The 19575-nt window shown below is 42.1% G+C and overlaps 1 protein-coding gene across 1 annotated transcript in view; it reads right to left on the bottom strand.

The window, feature by feature from the left end:
- MGAT4B (alpha-1,3-mannosyl-glycoprotein 4-beta-N-acetylglucosaminyltransferase B) overlaps positions 1–19575 on the bottom strand; it is a 528860-nt gene that overhangs the window by 148203 nt on the left and 361082 nt on the right.

Here is a 19575-nt window from a genome sequence, read left to right as displayed (position 1 = left end):
TAATAGAAGTTTATGGGCTGCGTAACGGATCCGGCCCGTTTCTGTTATGCAGGGGAGTCCTCTCCTGCATAACGGAAACGGGACTGATCTGTTTTGCAGCCCATAGACTTCTATTAGGATGGAATGAATAATGGAATGCCTCTAAAGGCATTCCGTTATGCATCCCGTCATAGAATTGCGTTGTGGTTCTTGGTAACGGAATCCATAACGCAATTCACCTTTTACCAGTAAACAAGGCGTGAACGAATTTCACAACCTGAAATTCGCTCATCTCTAGTGCCATTCCTAACAATTTCATGCCATGTTTAGAGAGAAGCAGGAATCGGATTGCAGTGCTGACCCGCGCACCATCGGCACAGCAACAGGGGATTAGGGAGGTGAGTTTATTTTTTTTTTATCATTTCACGGCCATCTTTTTTTTCTACTGGAATATCCTTTTATGGTGAAAGAATCAGAGTCGTAAAGTAACTATAGGCGTGCAATACCTTCAGCCACAATCTACTACATAAGAAAAAGTACTACAAATGGTAAATAACGGTTGGGGCATCCCTGGTGCATATTTTCTGTCAAGCTGCAATACTCCTCTATTTGAGTTACCACAAAAATTACAGTTGACTACAATTGCACAATTGACAGCTGCTCTCCAATAGTAGTTACTGAGGAATGAAGCGCAGCTTAGTCTACTTTCACACTGCGTTTTGGTTCCCGTTTGTGAGATCCGTTCAGGGCTCTCACAAGCGGTCCAAAACTGATTCGTTTTGCCCTAATGCATTCTGAATGGATAAGGATCCGCTCAGAATGGATCAGTTTGCCTCCGTTCCGCTCTGGAGGTGGAACACCAAAACACTGCAGCGTTTTGGTGTTCGCCTGACGATGCGGAGGCAAATGGATCCGTCCTGACACACAATGTAAGTCAATGGGGACGGATCAGTTTTCTATGACACAATAGAAAACTGATCCGCCCCCCATTGACTTTAAATGGTGTTCAAGATGGATCAGTTTTGGCTATGTTACAGATAATACAAATGGATAGGTTCTAAACAGATGCATGCGGTTGTATTATCTGAACGGAAGCGTTTGTGCAGATCCATGACGGATCCGCACCAAACGCGAGTGTGAAAGTAGCCTTAGGGTACTTTCACACTAGCATTTTTCTTTTCCGGCATTCAGTTCCATCCTAGGGGCTCAATACCGGGAAAAAACTGATCAGTTTTATCCTAATGCATTCTGAATGGAGAGCATTCCGTTCAGTATGCATCAGGATGCATCAGTTCAGTCCCTCTTCCGTTTTTTGGCCGGAGAAAATACCGCAGCATGCTGCAGTTTTCTCTCCGGCAAAAAATCCTGAACACTTGCTGAAATGCCGGATCCGGCATTAATTTCCATTGAAATGCATTATTGCCGAATCCGGCCCTAAGTGTTCCGGCAAAACGAATCCGTTCTTCCGGTCCGCGCATGCGCAGACCTTTAAATCTGCAAAAAAAAATAATACAGGATCCGTTTTTACAGATGACACCGGAGAGAAAGATCCGGTATTTCAATGCATTAGTCAGATGGATCCGTCTGACAAATGCCATCCGTTTGCGTCCGGATTGCCGGATCTGGCAGGCAGTTCCGGCGACGGAACTGCTTGCCGGAATCCTCTGCCGCAAGTGTGAAAGTACCCTTAGAACAAAGAAAGATGTGCCATTTGGACACTTAAAGGCTACATACACCTACATTTTTTTATGATTGCATTGTACTCAGTTTGAACTCAAAATATTTTTTTTCAAATGGTCTTTATTAAAAGCGATGAACCATTTTCCCTGCACAGATCTGAGTTTATCTACTAGCACGATCTGTATTTTCTCTCTGCTCTGTCAGGCTTCTTATCTCTTATCTCGGACACTCACTCCAAATAACTGTTTATGACCTTTTTAGTAATTTAGAGAGAAGGTTTTTAGATTAGGCACAATGTGAAAGTACCATTCACACAGCTAGAAAAACAATTAACGCTTTGTGACAGAACGGCTCAATATTTTTAATAAAGACAAATTGAAAACATGATTTTTAGCACAAAATGAGAAAATGCAATCATAAAAAAAATTGTCCCTGAAGGTGTAATTTTTTTTTTACAATGGAAATCAATGGTGAACAGATGCCACTGTATGGCATCCATCTGAGGCATCCTTTAATGTATACTTTTTTGTATGAACCCAGCCTAAGTGTTTACAATACTAGGGGAACTCTAAGGTTAGTAGTAGAGATGAGCGAATTTCTCAAAAAGTTAGATTCAGCTGATTTGCCGAATTTTACAAAAACATTTGCTTTGTGACGAATTACTTCGTGACGAAGCGCATTTTTTTGTAAGTAGCGGGTGCAATGACAGGGAGCTGCGATAGCACAGCCCTGTCACTGTACCCCTCAGATGCTGCGTTCATACAAGATTGCGGCATCGGAGTGTAAAATTAACAATAATTATTTTTTTTAATTAAACTTATTGCCTTTATTTGCTTGCGACAGGCCGGCCACTGCCATCTTGCTTGAAGATCTCGGCCGAAATCACGAAATCAAGATTACGTCATCACGCCGGCTGGTGTGGTGACGTATGACATCAACACGCTGGCCGGCATCATGATGTAATCTCGCAAGGCACGGGGTTTCGGCCGAGATCTTCAAGCAAGATGGAGGCTGGCGGCCCGTCGCAAGCAAATGGAGGAGGTAAGTTAGAATTTTTTTGTTTTTTATACTATTTCAGGTTAAATCGATTCGCTGACACGAAGAACGAGGAAATTCGGCTTCTAGGCAAATCAAACTTATCCTGATAGATATTCGGATCGAATTCCACTTCCTGGGATTCGATTCGCTCATCTCTAGTTAGTAGGCCAAAACTGAAAGAGGACCTGACACTACTCCTGACATGTGTAATAGTACTATTACTAGTAGGTACTAGTCGGAACCCAGGTGCTTTTGTCCCATCACTACTGCTCAGGACCTCTCTATAATATCATACATGGTGCTTTTGTGTGATTCTAAGTGAGTGAGAGAACATTAGGGAGCAGAAAATGCTCATGTATACACTCATGTATAGTACTTCAGATGTCATGGTCGATAGTGGTCTCAGCATCTAGGAGATTTTAGAGAGGGAGAAGGCCCCTTCTGTCCTCCAAGCGAAGCACCCGCACAAAAATGCCATACCAAACTGCCTGTCCTGTGGCAGGGTTTAATAGGCAGGCAGTAAAAATCACATATACTATATCCTATACTATTGCATGCTATGGTAATAAGCGATCAGAGGATTGCATATTCAAGGCTCCTAAGGGGACTAAAAAGTAAAGTAAAAAAATATTTTTAAGAATATTAAAAATAAAACAAATTCCAATCACCTTCCTTTTGTAATTTTATATAAAAAATAAAAAAAACACAATAATCTGAAAATGTGCATACTGTTAAAAAAAATAAAAATAATTATCTTGTGCAGTGAATGCCGTAATGGCAAAAAATAAAAATGCGCGTTTGGCCGTTTTTGGTCACCTTGCCTCCGAACAAAAACTAAATACAAAGTGATCAAAAAGTTGTACATATGCCAAAACGGTACAAAAAACAACAACTTGGCCTGCAAAAAGCAAGACCTCAAACAGCAGAATATGTCAATGCAAAACAACGTTTTTTTTTTTTTTTTTTAAGTAGTATAACAAAAGAAAAACTACATAAATTTGGTATCACCATAATTCTGCCATCCCACAGAATATGGCTGTGATTAAAATTTTAGCACACAGTGAACGCCATAAAAACTAAAATAAAAAAACCATGGTGGAACTACCTCCCAAAAAACTGAATACAAAGTGATCAAAAAGTTGTATGTATGCCAAAATGGTAGCAAAAGAACAACTTGCCCTGCAAAAAACAAGACCTCAAACAGCTCTGTAAGACAAAAATATAAAAAAGTTATGGGTGTCAGAATATGGTGAAGCAAAGCAAATCTTTATCTAATGTTTTTATTTTTTTTAGTGAACACCGTAGATACAAAACCCACAAATCATGGTGAAACTTACTTTTTAAGGAGTTTTTTTTTAATCATTTTTCAACACAAGACACAACATATACAACTTGCCCCACAAAAAAATCTAAAGTCATCATAAGGCTATGTGAATGGAAAAGTAAAGAAGTGATGGCTCTTGGAAGGTGGGGAAGAAAAATGAAGAAAATGAAAATGCAAAAATAAAAAATATGTGCTAGAAGTTTATTATAAAGGTACAACTGTGTGTTACCAATTTGAGGAGGGGGGGGGGGGGGAGAGGGTGTTGTTGGGGGACAACCCGCCCAACTGGTAACACCCAGATGGATCTTTATTTATAAACTTCTTGCAAAAATAATAGAAGACGGCACAACACAGAGTTATAAAAGATGCTCCAGAATTATTATAGCATGGAGAATACAAGTACTTACTAAAGCAAACATGGCTGGAAAAGTCTCTCAGCCCACAAAAAACAAACCTACATTTGGCTACACTGATGAAAAAACAAAAAAACTTCTTAAAATGCAGCATATTAAAAAGTATTATTTTTACCATGAGATGTGCCACTATTGTGAAAAAGGAGTCAAACATAAAAATATAGATATTTGTTATTACTGGAATTGTACAGAGACATAGCATAAAAGTTAGTTATGCCGTATGGTGAACGGTGAAAATGACATTTTTGCTTTTTTTTATTCATTCTCCCGATAAACAATTAATATAAGGCTACTTTCACACTAGCGTTTTTGCTGGATCTGGCAGGGTTCAGCAAAAACGCTTCAGTTCGGATAATACAACAGTCTGCATCCGTTATGAACGGATCCAATTGCATTATCTTTAACATTCCCAAGACGGATCCGTCATGAACACCACTGAAGTCAATGGGGGACGGATCAGTTTTCTATTGTGTCAGAGAAAACGGATCCGTCCCTATTGACTTGCATTGTGTGCCAGGACGGATCCGTCTTCCTCCACATCCCAGGATAGAAAGCAAACCACAGCATGCTGCGGTTTTCTCTCCGGCATGAGAACAGAATGGAATGCATTTTGCCGCATTGCGTTTCGTTCAGTTCAGTTTTGTCCCCATTGACAATAAATGGGGATAAAACTGAAGCGTTTTTTTTTTTTTCGGTATTGGGACCCTATGACGGATCTCAATACTGGAAAATATTAACGCTAGAGTGAAAGTAGCCTAAGTCAATCATTTAGTTATATGTACCCCAACATTGGACCATAGGATCATGCAACTCATCCTGCTATCATTTCAGCCATGTGAAATACTTCATTTACTGCTACATTGAAAACCATATTAATCTTTTTACCCGACAAGCATACAGCATACTGTCTTCTTACAGCAGCCCAAAAAATCTTTGGCATTGGTCTTCCTCTCTGAAATAATGTTTTCATTGGTTGAGCTGGTATTACAGTTGCGCCTCCATAATTCCCTGCCCACAGTGCTCCCGCGCAGAGTAAACTGTCGCCATTTCTTAATCTAACAGTTAGCGTCATGACAGTCTCGCCATTCAATTATCCGCTGAGCTGCATCTCCATTTGAAAACTTCATGTGCTGGATGGCTTTCTGAAATTCCCTGTTTATATACAAACGCTCTGAAGCTTTAAATGCCTTTTGTTTCGCAGCGTGACTGTGTTTGTATTTTACAGAAGCATTCAGCATATGAGAGACATTAAAATATAGAGGCACGGAGAGATCAGAGGGGATTAAACAAATCCATAAATCCATCAGAGCTTAGACAGCCTGTGACGGTGTTGTCAGCGAGAACATCATAAATCAGAGCCACGCAGGTAACCCATAATAGGCTCCCTTGTGGCAGCTCTAGAAATATTCTGCAGTATAAGAGGAGCCTTATTGCTTAAAGACTTGGTAAAGATCTGCAGAAGATAATAACAGACTACTACATCAACACCCCAACAACTTCCCCATCATGTAAACATGAGCAGTAAAGCATGCATCAGCTTTCGGGAATCTTGCTCAAATATTAGGGAATTTCACATTGAGAAATATTATATATATAAAATTACAGGCAATGTATGAAATGTCTGTGTTATTTCAGTCTTTTATATACTTTGCCTAGGCATTGTGCATAATGCCTAGCCTACACAATATACAGAATAGCAAGTACTCTTCAGGCAAAGTATGAAATGTTAACAATTAAAGGGATTCTGTCATCAAGATTTTCGATATGGAGCTGTTCATATCATCCTCTCAGCCTCCATTATCTAAATCTACTGGTCAGCGCCTAAAATGATAATATAGTGTAAAATCCAAATAAATTCAAAAATGTAGACATATTAGGTATCGTCGCGTCCGTACATGGATGCAGTCATACACGCACTCTTCTCATATATGGACGCAGTCATACACGCACTCTCCACGTACATGGATGCAGTCATACACACACTCTCCACATACATGGACGCACTCTCCACATACATGGATGCAGTCATACACGCATTCTCCACATACATGGACACACTGATACACACGCTCAACATATACATGGATGCACTCTCCACATACATGGACGCACTCATACACACACTCTCCACATACATGGATGCACTCATACACACACTCTCCACATACATGGACGCACTCCTACATGCGCTCACCATATACATAGATTCACTCATATACACACTCGCCACATACATGGACGCACTCATACACACACACTCAACATATACATAGATGCACTCATACACACACTCTCCACAGACATGGATGCACTCATACACACACTCTCCACATACATGGACGCACACATATGCAATTCACATATACACTGCGTGCAGAATTATTAGGCAAATGAGTATTTTGACCACATCATCCTCTTTATGCATGTTGTCTTACTCCAAGCTGTATAGGCTCGAAAGCCTACTACCAATTAAGCATATTAGGTGATGTGCATCTCTGTAATGAGAAGGGGTGTGGTCTAATGACATCAACACCCTATATTAGGTGTGCATAATTATTAGGCAACTTCCTTTCCTTTGGCAAAATGGGTCAAAAGAAGGACTTGACAGGCTCAGAAAAGTCAAAAATAGTGAGATATCTTGCAGAGGGATGCAGCACTCTTAAAATTGCAAAGCTTCTGAAGCGTGATCATCGAACAATCAAGCGTTTCATTCAAAATAGTCAACAGGGTCGCAAGAAGCGTGTGGAAAAACCAAGGCGCAAAATAACTGCCCATGAACTGAGAAAAGTCAAGCGTGCAGCTGCCAAGATGCCACTTGCCACCAGTTTGGCCATATTTCAGAGCTGCAACATCACTGGAGTGCCCAAAAGCACAAGGTGTGCAATACTCAGAGACATGGCCAAGGTAAGAAAGGCTGAAAGACGACCACCACTGAACAAGACACACAAGCTGAAACGTCAAGACTGGGCCAAGAAATATCTCAAGACTGATTTTTCTAAGGTTTTATGGACTGATGAAATGAGAGTGAGTCTTGATGGGCCCGTGGCTGGATTGGTAAAGGGCAGAGAGCTCCAGTCCGACTCAGACGCCAGCAAGGTGGAGGTGGAGTACTGGTTTGGGCTAGTATCATCAAAGATGAGCTTGTGGGGCCTTTTCGGGTTGAGGATGGAGTCAAGCTCAACTCCCAGTCCTACTGCCAGTTTCTGGAAGACACCTTCTTCAAGCAGTGGTACAGAAAGAAGTCTGCATCCTTCAAGAAAAACATGATTTTCATGCAGGACAATGCTCCATCACACGCGTCCAAGTACTCCACAGCGTGGCTGGCAAGAAAGGGTATAAAAGAAGAAAATCTAATGACATGGCCTCCTTGTTCACCTGATCTGAACCCCATTGAGAACCTGTGGTCCATCATCAAATGTGAGATTTACAAGGAGGGAAAACAGTACACCTCTCTGAACAGTGTCTGGGAGGCTGTGGTTGCTGCTGCACGCAATGTTGATGGTGAACAGATCAAAACACTGACAGAATCCATGGATGGCAGGCTTTTGAGTGTCCTTGCAAAGAAAGGTGGCTATATTGGTCACTGATTTGTTTTCGTTTTGTTTTTGAATGTCAGAAATGTATATTTGTGAATGTTGAGATGTTATATTAGTTTCACTGGTAAAAATAAATAATTGAAATGGGTATATATTTGTTTTTTGTTAAGTTGCCTAATAATTATGCACAGTAATAGTCACCTGCACACACAGATATCCCCCTAAAATAGCTAAAACTAAAAACAAACTAAAAACTACTTCCAAAAATATTCAGCTTCGATATTAATGAGTTTTTTGGGTTCATTGAGAACATGGTTGTTGTTCAATAATAAAATTAATCCTCAAAAATACAACTTGCCTAATAATTCTGCACTCCCTGTATAGACACCCAGCTTTCCTGCTGTGCCTCTCCCCCATACTCTAATGCCTCTGCACATGTGCCATGCAGGATAGCAGAGAAGCTGGATGACATCTCATGATATAATTCACCCAGCTTTTCTACTGTACTGCAGGTCACATGTGCACAGTCTGGGAAAGCTGAATATAACCGCAGTTCCACTGCTACTCACATCACTGGCGCAGTTGTGGCAATGCAACTAATGTTCAGCATGCTGGGCAGGGAAGGTTCAGGCTGCAGGAATCGCGGGTAGGAAAGGGGCGGGGCTATTCTAGCTCCACCCACATCAGACCGTCCTGATGCTGGTCACCATCCATCATCAGAACTGGAGAGGGAGAGGCGGAGCAATGTCACTGATGTTAGGTCAGTGACAGAGGTGCAAGTGCAGGACTCTGGACACGCTGCAGGAGAAGTCAGCTGCTCTGACAGGGGCCCAGGGTTACTAAGTACAGTGACTGCTCCCGGGCCACTTCTGAGCTCGGGCCCCGAAGCAGCTGCTTCCCCTGCTTCCCTGATAGCTACGCCACTGGAAGGGGGAGATCAGTAAGCGGCAGTAAGAGAGACACTAGCATGATTCGGCAACTAATAGTTATTGTTATATCTCACTCAAGTGCTTTATTCACATCTATACTGCTCAGTACTTTAAACTATAAAATTGCCTATATTCTGCTTTTGAGTTATTCTGAGAGAGCGTTAGGGAGCAAAATCTACTGTCTCCTTGTTAGACTATGAGGAGACATAATCACAACTTGTCTACACCCACTAGTTCATAAACAACTGAGAGTTGGAGATATATTATGCAGAGGAGGGAAATGGCTAAACAATGCCAGATACAAGTCATATAATGGTCAGATATACAGTTATTACTCATGTATACACACAAGGCAGCTCATTCTGAATAGTCATCTTAAAAGACAGGGGTGCTTTAAATCTAATACTTCTGTCTTGAGAGGTTACTCTACCCTAGTTACTGCAGCAGGATTACAAAAGTTTTGTCTTCTTTTTAAAATGTCACAGTTGATAAATCTGGCTTACTGTAAATAAGCTCAGCAGGCTAGGTGCATCCACTTCCCCATACACTTTTTTAAAATTAGAGTTAGGGCTCTTTTACACGAGCAGATCCCGTGAGGGTAATCCGCTGCGTGAAAATGAGCCAAGCCCCATTCCGGACAGCAGAGACACTGAGCATTAACATGATGGATAAGTATCTTTGCCTCTCTGTGATCTTCTACAAAATCACAGTGAGATAAAGTTGTCACTGTGATTTTGTAGCAAAAAGATCACAGAGAGGCACGAAGCATTATCAATCATGCTAATGCTCCGTGTCCCTGCTGTCCGGAATGGGGCTTCGCTCTCTTTCACGCAGCAGATTACCCACACGGGTTCTGCTAGTGTGAAACAGCCCTTAGTGGTGTAAAAATGTTAAATGTCACAAAATGTTTTTTGCGCAAATAAGCCAGAAAAGTGGAAAAGTGCTATTTTCTGACTTTTTGAAGCCAGAATTCTATATGTGTATGTACAAATAAACTAGTGCATTATTAAACTCAGACCACAAATATATCACACAACACAATCCAATATGAGTCAACCTATGATAATTTAAATAATTAATTTAATTATCATATATGCAAACAGAAGATTACAATTCCCAACTGGGCCCAACCATATTTATACACTATCATAATTAGAGATGAGCATATCTGCTAATTTCACAAACCACTTGACATTATAATACTACAGTTTTGGTATACTATGTGCAAACAATACATCATCTGTCAACATGACCTGACCAATGGACATAACCATAATACAAGTTCATTATACACTATACAAACAACACTACACCTTTCAGCATGACCTAACCACTGAACATAACCATAATACAAGTGTATAATAATACATAGAGACAAAACTAAACACTTCTCAACATGACGTGATCACTATACATAACCATAATACAAGTCTATTATACTCTATCCAAACAACACTACACATCTAAACATGACCTGATCACTGGACATCAGGGATGGATTAAGTGTATTATAATCCCCAGGCTGTTTACCTAACTTTGGCCCCCTCCATCCATTTGCCCAAGGTCACCCCCCGTTTCGCATTCCTCCCCATATTTTAATTTTTTTTTGGTAAATATTTAAAAAAATTAACTATACCACATATATGGTATAACACCCAGTTCCTCACAGTATATACTATAACACCCCACCTCCTCAAAGTATATAGTATAACACTCCCAGCTCCACACAGTATATAGTATAACAGCCCCACACAGTATATACACCTCCAGCCCCACACAGTACATAGCATAACACCCCAAGCCCCTCATAGTACATAATGTAACAGCCAGGGCCCTCATAGTATATAACACCCTACAGTATGCAGTATACAGTATAACACACCACGGTTGGTAGTATATAGTATAACACCACACAATAGGAAGTATATAGTATAATATCCCCTAGTACACAGCATATAGTATAACATCCCACAGTATGAAGTGTATAGTATAACACCCCACAGAAGGCAGTCTATAGCATAACACCCCACAATATGCAGTATATAGTATAACACCACACAGTAGGCAGCATATAGAATAACACCCCACAGTAGGCAGTATATAGAATAACACCACACAGTAGGCAGTATATAGTATAATATCTCCCAGTACACAGTATATAGTATAACAACCAACAGTATGAAGTGTATAGTAGAACACCTCACAGCAGGCAGTCTATAGTATAACACCCCACAGTAGGCAGTATATAGAATAACACCCCACAGTATGCAGTATATAGTATAACACCCCACAGTAGGCAGTATATAGTGTAACACCCAGCAGAAGGCAGTCTGTAGTGTAACACCACACAGTATCCAGTATATAGTAAGCCTCTGCCACCCACCGCTATGCTATAACGTGCAGTCCTTCAGAACATTCATAACAGAGACAGCCTAGGTCAGACTAAGTCAGGGTAGTAGTCTAGACTCACACTCAACAACTCACTTCTGCCATCATTCCCGCTCTCTATGCTCTGCTTGCCTCATAGCTTGCTTGGGCAGCTATCGGCCCTTCTGAAGTATAGAGCCCTGGGAAGCAGCCAAAACCGGTCATATTATGATCCGTCATCGATGGACATAACCATTATACAATTGTATAATACTCCATACAGACAACACTACATTTCTCAACATGACATGATCACCAGACATAACCATAATACAAGTCTATTATACTCTATCCAAACAACACTACACATCTAAACATGACCTGATCAATGGGCATGATCCCCATTTAATCTTTTTACATAACGTTTATTGTCAGGCACAGGGAAAGACAAAAGAAAATACAGCCCAATAATTCTAAATGTGTACTAAGAATGGCTCAGGAATAAATCATAGAAATCTTCAAGAAAAAAATATCAAAAACCTGAGCAGAGCTTAGAGATTAATTTGTAGCTCCTTCACGGCAATGATTTGTGCTGTATGTATAGTTCATGAATAGTAACAGCCATCAAATGAGCTCCAAAAAGCTGTTTACATTACCTGGAGTACACTTCAGATCTTGGCCCAATAACACTTGTCTAATTAACACAGTAACATTGATAAGCCTATTAGTAATACTCACAAAGTTTACATATATACATAACAAACTGGTGCTTAGGCTTAGTTTATGTATCCACAAGACTCTCCTAAAGCCTGTCATAGCATGGGCTGTTCAACATAAAGTGTACTTAGGGGGCTTTAACGGGCAAAATTTTCCTTCCATTGTTCTCAATAGGGGCCCTTAGTTTTATGGCCATGACAAGAAAGAACATGTACTTTCTTGCTGCAATCAGGGCCGCATTAATAGCAGCAAGTCACCCACTGAAAAATCCACTTTAAAAAAACACTGTGTGAAAGTCCCCTGACTCATAGCTCCAGTGAACAGAGGGGGGTGGCATGTTTCTCTCCATTCACTTCGGTGGAATTTTCAAAAATAGACGAACATGCTTGTTCTTGCACAATCACCGAACTTGCACAATCACCTTTGATTCTCAGCAGCCACAAGCTTGGGGTTGACGAACCCATTTTTTAGATAGGTGCGGGTCCCAGAGGAGGAGCCTATGGGATGTGCAATAAATGTCATAGGAGGGTAATAATTTAAGGCTCATTTACTCAAGGTGGTGATAGGACAAAAGATGGTTCTTGATCATTGCTCCCCGTGAGCAGGTCTGCCAATCTGCCACTGATCACATCTTCCATACAGGCATCAAAATCATTGTTTGTTGGCAGCATACTCTCTAAACAAACTAGAGGTGCAATTTATCATCCCCTCTGTGGCTGAAAACTGGGGTCAAAAAGCCGGAAAGTCTGTTGCACACTAACGTTTTGGTGGTTTTAGGCACCGCTCACTGTCACATTACCATAATTATAATCTACGGCAGGAAGCTGGCATGGATTACAGCGGGATTCTACACCCGCTCCCTTGCTGGTGAAGATCTCTACTTTGGAGCATGGCTCTGCACAGATGCGTCACAAACATTAAAGGGAATCTTTTACCAAGATTTTGTGTATAGAGCTGAGGACATTGGTTGCTAGATGGCCGCAATACCTAGTCCCCATAGCTCTGTGTGCTTTTATTGTGTAAAAAAACGATTTGATACATATGCAAATTAACCTGAGATGAGTCCTGTCCCTGAGATGAGACCAGCGTGAAGGAGCCCAGCACCGCCCCGCATCCTCATTATCTCCTCCTTGCTCCTCGACATCAGAAAGCTACAGCGCCGTAATCTCGTGATGCGCAAGCTAGCGCATGTGCAGTGTCGACATAGTGTTCCTTCCCTGTGCTGGCATCAGCCAGAAAGATTACAGCGCTCTAGCTTTCTGACGTCGGGGAGCAAGGAGGAGATTATGAGGATGCGGGGCGGTGCTGGACTCATCTCAGGGACAGGACTCATCGAAGGTTAATTTACATAAGTATCAAATCTGATTTTTTACACAATAAAAAGCACACAGAGCTATAGGGACTGGATATTGCGGATGTGCTAGCAGCCATCTAGCAACCCATGTCTTCAGCTCTATACACAAAATCCTGGTGACAGGTTCCCTTTAAGAGGTGAGCACTAGTGTTGAGCGAACTTCTGTTTTAAGTTCGGCGTCTAAAGTTCGGCTTCCGGTTAGCGGAGAATCCCGATATGGATTCCGAATTCCGTTGTGGTCCGTGGTAGCGGAATCAATAATCGGCCATTATTGATTCCGCTACCACGGACCACAACGGAATTCGGAATCCATATCGGGATTCTCCGCTAACCGGAAGCCGAACTTTAGACGCCGAACTTAAAACAGAAGTTCGCTCAACACTAGTGAGCACCTATTAATAATTGTTTCGCTTCTGATGCAAGTGGAGGTGAAAGTGTTAACCAGCATCAAAAAAGGGAACGTCTGCACACAGTACATAAAAGCGGCTTCACCTATACAAATATCAGCACATGCAATTCTTATAGATCAAAGCTTTGGCGAGCTATCAGCTGAGCGGTGCTGTTGGCAATAAACAGGTTAACTCATATTCTCTTTTGGAAGAGCTGCAACATGCTTGCTTTTAAGCATGCAAATACCCACAATTCAGGTGCAAATATACACCAACTGCACTCATTAGCGGGAAGCAAGTCGCGAAAGGACACCGAACCCGCAGAGCACCCACAAAGGACAAATTAGTGTCACTCATAACAAGTAGCAAGTTAAATTTATGCAAGAGAGGTTTATATAAGTCATAAAAGCTGAGGTTACAAGAATCAGAATCCTGTTTTCTTTCACATCCTCATCTCCCACAGACCAATGCATCCGACTGTGTTGGCTGCCATGGCAACAGAAGAGGCAAAATTGGGGCCTGGTATAAATGCAAGCCTTCACCAAGCGGCTGCATACGTTGCTGTGTTATTAGACCTTAAAGGTCTCATAAAGGGGTATACATTTACAAACACTTCAATTTTACCTTGCCCTACTTTACAAATCACCTGACACTGTAAAAAAGATCTGCCACTCATGTGCTGTGTTCCTGCACTGTGCATGTTATTTAAGGACTAAATACAGGGCTAAAAGTGACAAATAGAGGAATCCAAGTAGTCTGTCGAGTGGAAAGTCACATATGCTTTTTCTCCCTCCCTCTGTATACTAGCCGAATAATGAAAAGAGATGTAATAGTTAAAAATATATTATAAGTATCATCATCAGTGGCAGTATACAATGTGGAACAAATTAGGGATAAAAGCATAATAAGCAAGTAACACACACTATATATATATATATATATATATATATATATATATATATATATATATATATATATAGTACAGACCAAAAGTTTGGACACACCTTCTCATTCAAAGAGTTTTCTTTATTTTCATGACTATGAAAGCATCAAAACTATGAATTAACACATGTGGAATTATATACATAACAAACAAGTGTGAAACAACTGAAAATATGTCATATTCTAGGTTCTTCAAAGTAGCCACCTTTTGCTTTGATTACTGCTTTGCACACTCTTGGCATTCTCTTGATGAGCTTCAAGAGGTAGTCCCCTGAAATGGTCTTCCAACAGTCTTGAAGGAGTTCCCAGAGATGCTTAGCACTTGTTGCCCTTTTGCCTTCACTCTGCGGTCCAGCTCACCCCAAACCATCTCGATTGGGTTCAGGTCCGGTGACTGTGGAGGCCAGGTCATCTGGCGCAGCACCCCATTACTCTCCTTCATGGTCAAATAGCCCTTACTTTCAAAGTTTTCCCAATTTTTCGGCTGACTGACTGACCTTCATTTCTTAAAGTAATGATGGCCACTCGTTTTTCTTTACTTAGCTGCTTTTTTCTTGCCATAATACAAATTCTAACAGTCTATTCAGTAGGACTATCGGCTGTGTATCCACCTGACTTCTCCTCAACGCAACTGATGGTCCCAACCCCATTTATAAGGCAAGAAATCCCACTTATTAAACCTGACAGGGCACACCTGTGAAGTGAAAACCATTTCAGGGGACTACCTCTTGAAGCTCATCAAGAGAATGCCAAGAGTGTGCAAAGCAGTAATCAAAGCAAAAGGTGGCTACTTTGAAGAACCTAGAATATGACATATTTTCTGTTGTTTCACACTTGTTTGTTATGTATATAATTCCACATGTGTTAATTCATAGTTTTGATGCCTTCAGTGTGAATCTACAATTTTCATAGTCATGAAAATAAAGAAAACTCTTTGAATGAGAAGGTGTGTCCAAACTTTTGGTCTGTACTGTATATATATATATATATATATATACACAGTGGATATAAAAAGTCTACACACCCCTGTTAAAATGTCAGGTTTCTGTGATGTAAAAAAATTAGACAAAGATAAATCATTTCAGAGCTTTTTCCACCTTTAATGTGACCTATAAACTGTACAACTCAATTGAAAAACAAACTGAAATCTTTTAGGTAGAGGGAAGAAAAAATATAACCATAAAATAATATGGTTGTATAAGTGTGTACACCCTTAAACTAATACTTTGTTGAAGCACCTTTTGATTATATTACAGCACTCAGTCTTTTTTGGTATGGATCTATCAGCATGACACATTTTGACTTGGCAAGATTTGCCCACTCTTCTTTGCAAAAAAACTCCAAATCTGTCAGATTGCGAGGGCATCTCCTATGCACAGCCCTCTTTAAATCACTCCACATATTTTCAATCGGATTCAGGTCTGGGCTCTGGCTGGGCCATTCCAAAACTTTAATCTTCTTCTGGTGAAGCCATTCCTTTGTTGATTTGGATGTATGTTTGGGTCGTTGTCATGCTGAAAGATGAAGTTCCTGTCACGATGCACTCTGCACTTGGTTCCAGGAGGCGGAGACGGCCGAGGCGCACCCGGCTTCGCCCGTTCCCGTGGGAACCACACTGGGGCCGAGTGCCAAGCTGATCACTCTGCGCTCGGCTGTATTGGAACTCAGGAGTCATGTGACGCTGGCAACGTCACATGACTCCACTAGCGCCCTATTTAAACAGGCAATCTACTGACCACAGATTGCCTGTTATTGAGGTCCTTCCTGCGAGTTACTCACCTGGTTTGTGTTCCTGCTTGGCATCCGATTTTCCGTCCATCTCATCCTTTGGTCTTGGCGTTCCCTCCTGGTTTTGACTTCGGCTTGTCCTGACGATTCTCTGCCTGCTCCTCCGGTACCTTTCTGCTCTCTTGGTTATTGACACGGCTTGTTTGACTTTTCTGTTACTTGTGTTGCTTGTCTTCCCTGCACTATCCTAGCTAAGGGTTTGTCGACCAGTTGTCCCTTGTCGCTAGGACTTGCGAGGCAAGTAGGAAGGGACAGGGGTGCGGGTGGAGTTCAGTGGTCACTACCCCACCCCCTGTGTGTGTGACAGTTCCTCTTCATGTTCAGCTTTCTAGCAGAAGCCTGAAGGTTTTGTGCCAATATTGACTGGTATTTGGAACTGCTCATAATTCCCTTTAGCTTAACTAAGGCCTCAGTTCCAGCTGAAGAAAAACAGCCCCAAAGCATGATGCTGCCACCACCATGCTTCACTGTGGGTATGGTGTTCTTTTGGTGATGTGCATTGTTGTTTTTGCGCCAAACATATCTTTTGGAATTATGGCCAAAAAGTTCAACCTTGGTTTCATCAGACCATAACACCTTTTCCCACATGCTTTTGGGAGACTTCAGATGTGTTTTAGCAAAATATAGCCTGGCTTGGATGTTTTTTGTCGTAAGAAAAGGCTTTCGTCTTGCCACTCTACCCCATAGCCCAGACATAAGAAGAATACGGGAGATTGTTGTCAAATGTACCACACAGCCAGTACTTGCCAGATATTCCTGCAGCTTCTTTAATGTTGCTGTAGGCCTCTTGGTAGCCTCCCAGACCAGTTTTCTTCTCGTCTTTTCATCAATTTTGGAGGGACGTCCAGTTCTTGGTAATATCACTGTGCCATATTTTCTCCACTTGATGATGACTGTCTTCACTGTGTTCCATGGTATATCTAATGCCTTGGAAATGCTTTTGTATGCTTCTCCTGACTAATATCTTTTAACAATAAGATCCCTCTGAAGCTTTGGAAGCCCTCTGTGGACCATGGCTTTTGCTGTGGGATGCGACTAAGAAAATTTCAGGAAAGACCAACTAGAGCAGCTGAACTTTATTTAGGGTTAATCAAAGGCACTTTAAATGATTCTGGCTCCGATAGTCTGCTGGCGGTGTCAGGAGCCGGGCCATGTAAGAGCTGACTGTCCCCATCAGGTGGAACCCATGGATACTAACTATGGCTACCGTCAGTCGCTATATGCCAGGAAGCTGTGTGCAGCAGGTACCCCAAAAACTCTAGTGTCCCTAGTAAGGGCTCCCCTGGTATAGTCAGCGGAGTATACTGGCCGGAAAGTCGGGGTTATGTGCATCCATGGAGACTTAAAAGACTATCCCACTGCCCTGGTGTCTCTAACCAAAGGGGCTGGCAGGTGAACTCACGAAGTGGCAGTTGTCCCAAATTTACACTACAAACTTATAATAGGGAGAAACTACCTGGGCTTCCCGGCACTGTGGCCCGCTACGAGAGTGACTGATACCCATGAGACAGGGGTAACCTAGCAGAGTGGCCCGGCTCAGAGGGGAGACCAGAACCCTGGGAACCTGAGACCGAAGGGCCAGCGGTAGGGGCGACCGCCACTTCGGTGGAAGAGGGGGAGACAACCCCACTAAGTGGATGAGCCAGGCCAAAGACAGGTTTTTGTCTCTGCAGAACTCTAAGTTCTCAGTAGAACACAGAGCAGGCCGGTTGCAGGGAAATGTGGATGCCCTGTCCCGGGTGCATTGTCTGGCATGTATCCACCCCTTCAGGGTTGAACAAAGGGGGGGGGGGGGTATGTGACACAGTGAGGGGTTGTGTCTGGCAAGGCAGGTATTTTCCTCCCAGCATGTGCGGTTGGGCTGGTTTCCAGCCAGGTTAGGTCAAATACCAGACCGGAGTTAAAGTGCCGGTCCGGTTTTTGGCAGCATCTGGCTGTCCTTAAATAGGCAGCTGGGCTCAGCAGAGATGTCTCTGTTTTTGGGATCTGAGGCTTTGTGCCGTGCTGGAGGGTTAAGAGCTGCTGGGGAAACAGGCCCCCTAAAGCCTGCTGTGGACTACTGGAGGCAGAACTGCCAGTAAGGTGACTTGTGTTATATGAACTTTCCATTGTGTGTGAATTAACACCAAGACTAAAAAGTTACATGCTGTTTTGTGCAATTGCCTCACTGACATTTGCATTAAGAACTTGCATTTTGCCTCTGTACTGCGCCTGCTTACCCTATCTACCAGAGCGAAACCCCACAATATATATATATATATATATATATATATATATATATATAGTGGTAATGTGTACAGTATAAGTGCTGGGAGGCGTGTATATCCCACCCAGATACCTCAGCTGGGTGAGATAACTGAAATCCAGAAAGCTGCAGTGGTTTCAGCAAAGTGTAGATTGCTGAGACAGTTTTGTCTAGATGTTGTTCTGGGCTGGATTTCATGTGGACTGGGGGATAGGTTTGGTAGTGGGATCTGCCAGTCCACAACCTTCCACTACATGTGTCTTTTGTCGGAGGTGATTACCGGTAAGGCCTGCTGCTGTAATCAAGGAAGGATAAAACCACCTCTGTGTATGTCTTGGATGGCGAAAAGCAGAGGAAGCCTGAGAGGCTCTGTGTGGTCTCAGCCAGGAGGGCTGAGGGGCCACAAGGCTTTGTAAAGCCTGACGTTTGGGGGCCCAGCGACGCCTACGGAAAGAGGGTCGCAAGGTCAGAGTCGGGAGGACTGCTGGACCATCTCCCCCCAAGGGTGCTGGTGTGGTCACAGCCTGGAGACTGCTGGACCGTATATATGGCCGAGGATGTCGGATCTAATCCCGTGTGTGAACGGCGCTCCATAGGTGAGGTAGAGATAACATGTATAATAGGTAGAGCCTAGATGGGCAGCGTTTATTTTTTCGATGTTTATGTGTGTGATGGTGCTAAAGTGCTCAAATAAAGCACCTTTTGGACTTGAACCCTGTTGTCAGAGGAGAAGTCTGTGATTGTGATCCCTTACAAAATATATATATATATATATATATATATATATACACTCACCTAAAGAATTATTAGGAACACCTGTTCTATTTCTCATTAATGCAATTATCTAGTCAACCAATCACATGGCAGTTGCTTC

The sequence above is a fragment of the Bufo bufo genome, chromosome 1, assembly GCF_905171765.1.
Source record: "Bufo bufo chromosome 1, aBufBuf1.1, whole genome shotgun sequence".
In the NCBI taxonomy this organism is placed as follows: domain Eukaryota; kingdom Metazoa; phylum Chordata; class Amphibia; order Anura; family Bufonidae; genus Bufo; species Bufo bufo.
Note: the sequence above shows the minus strand (reverse complement) of the source record. Positions and strands in the feature narration are given on the sequence as shown.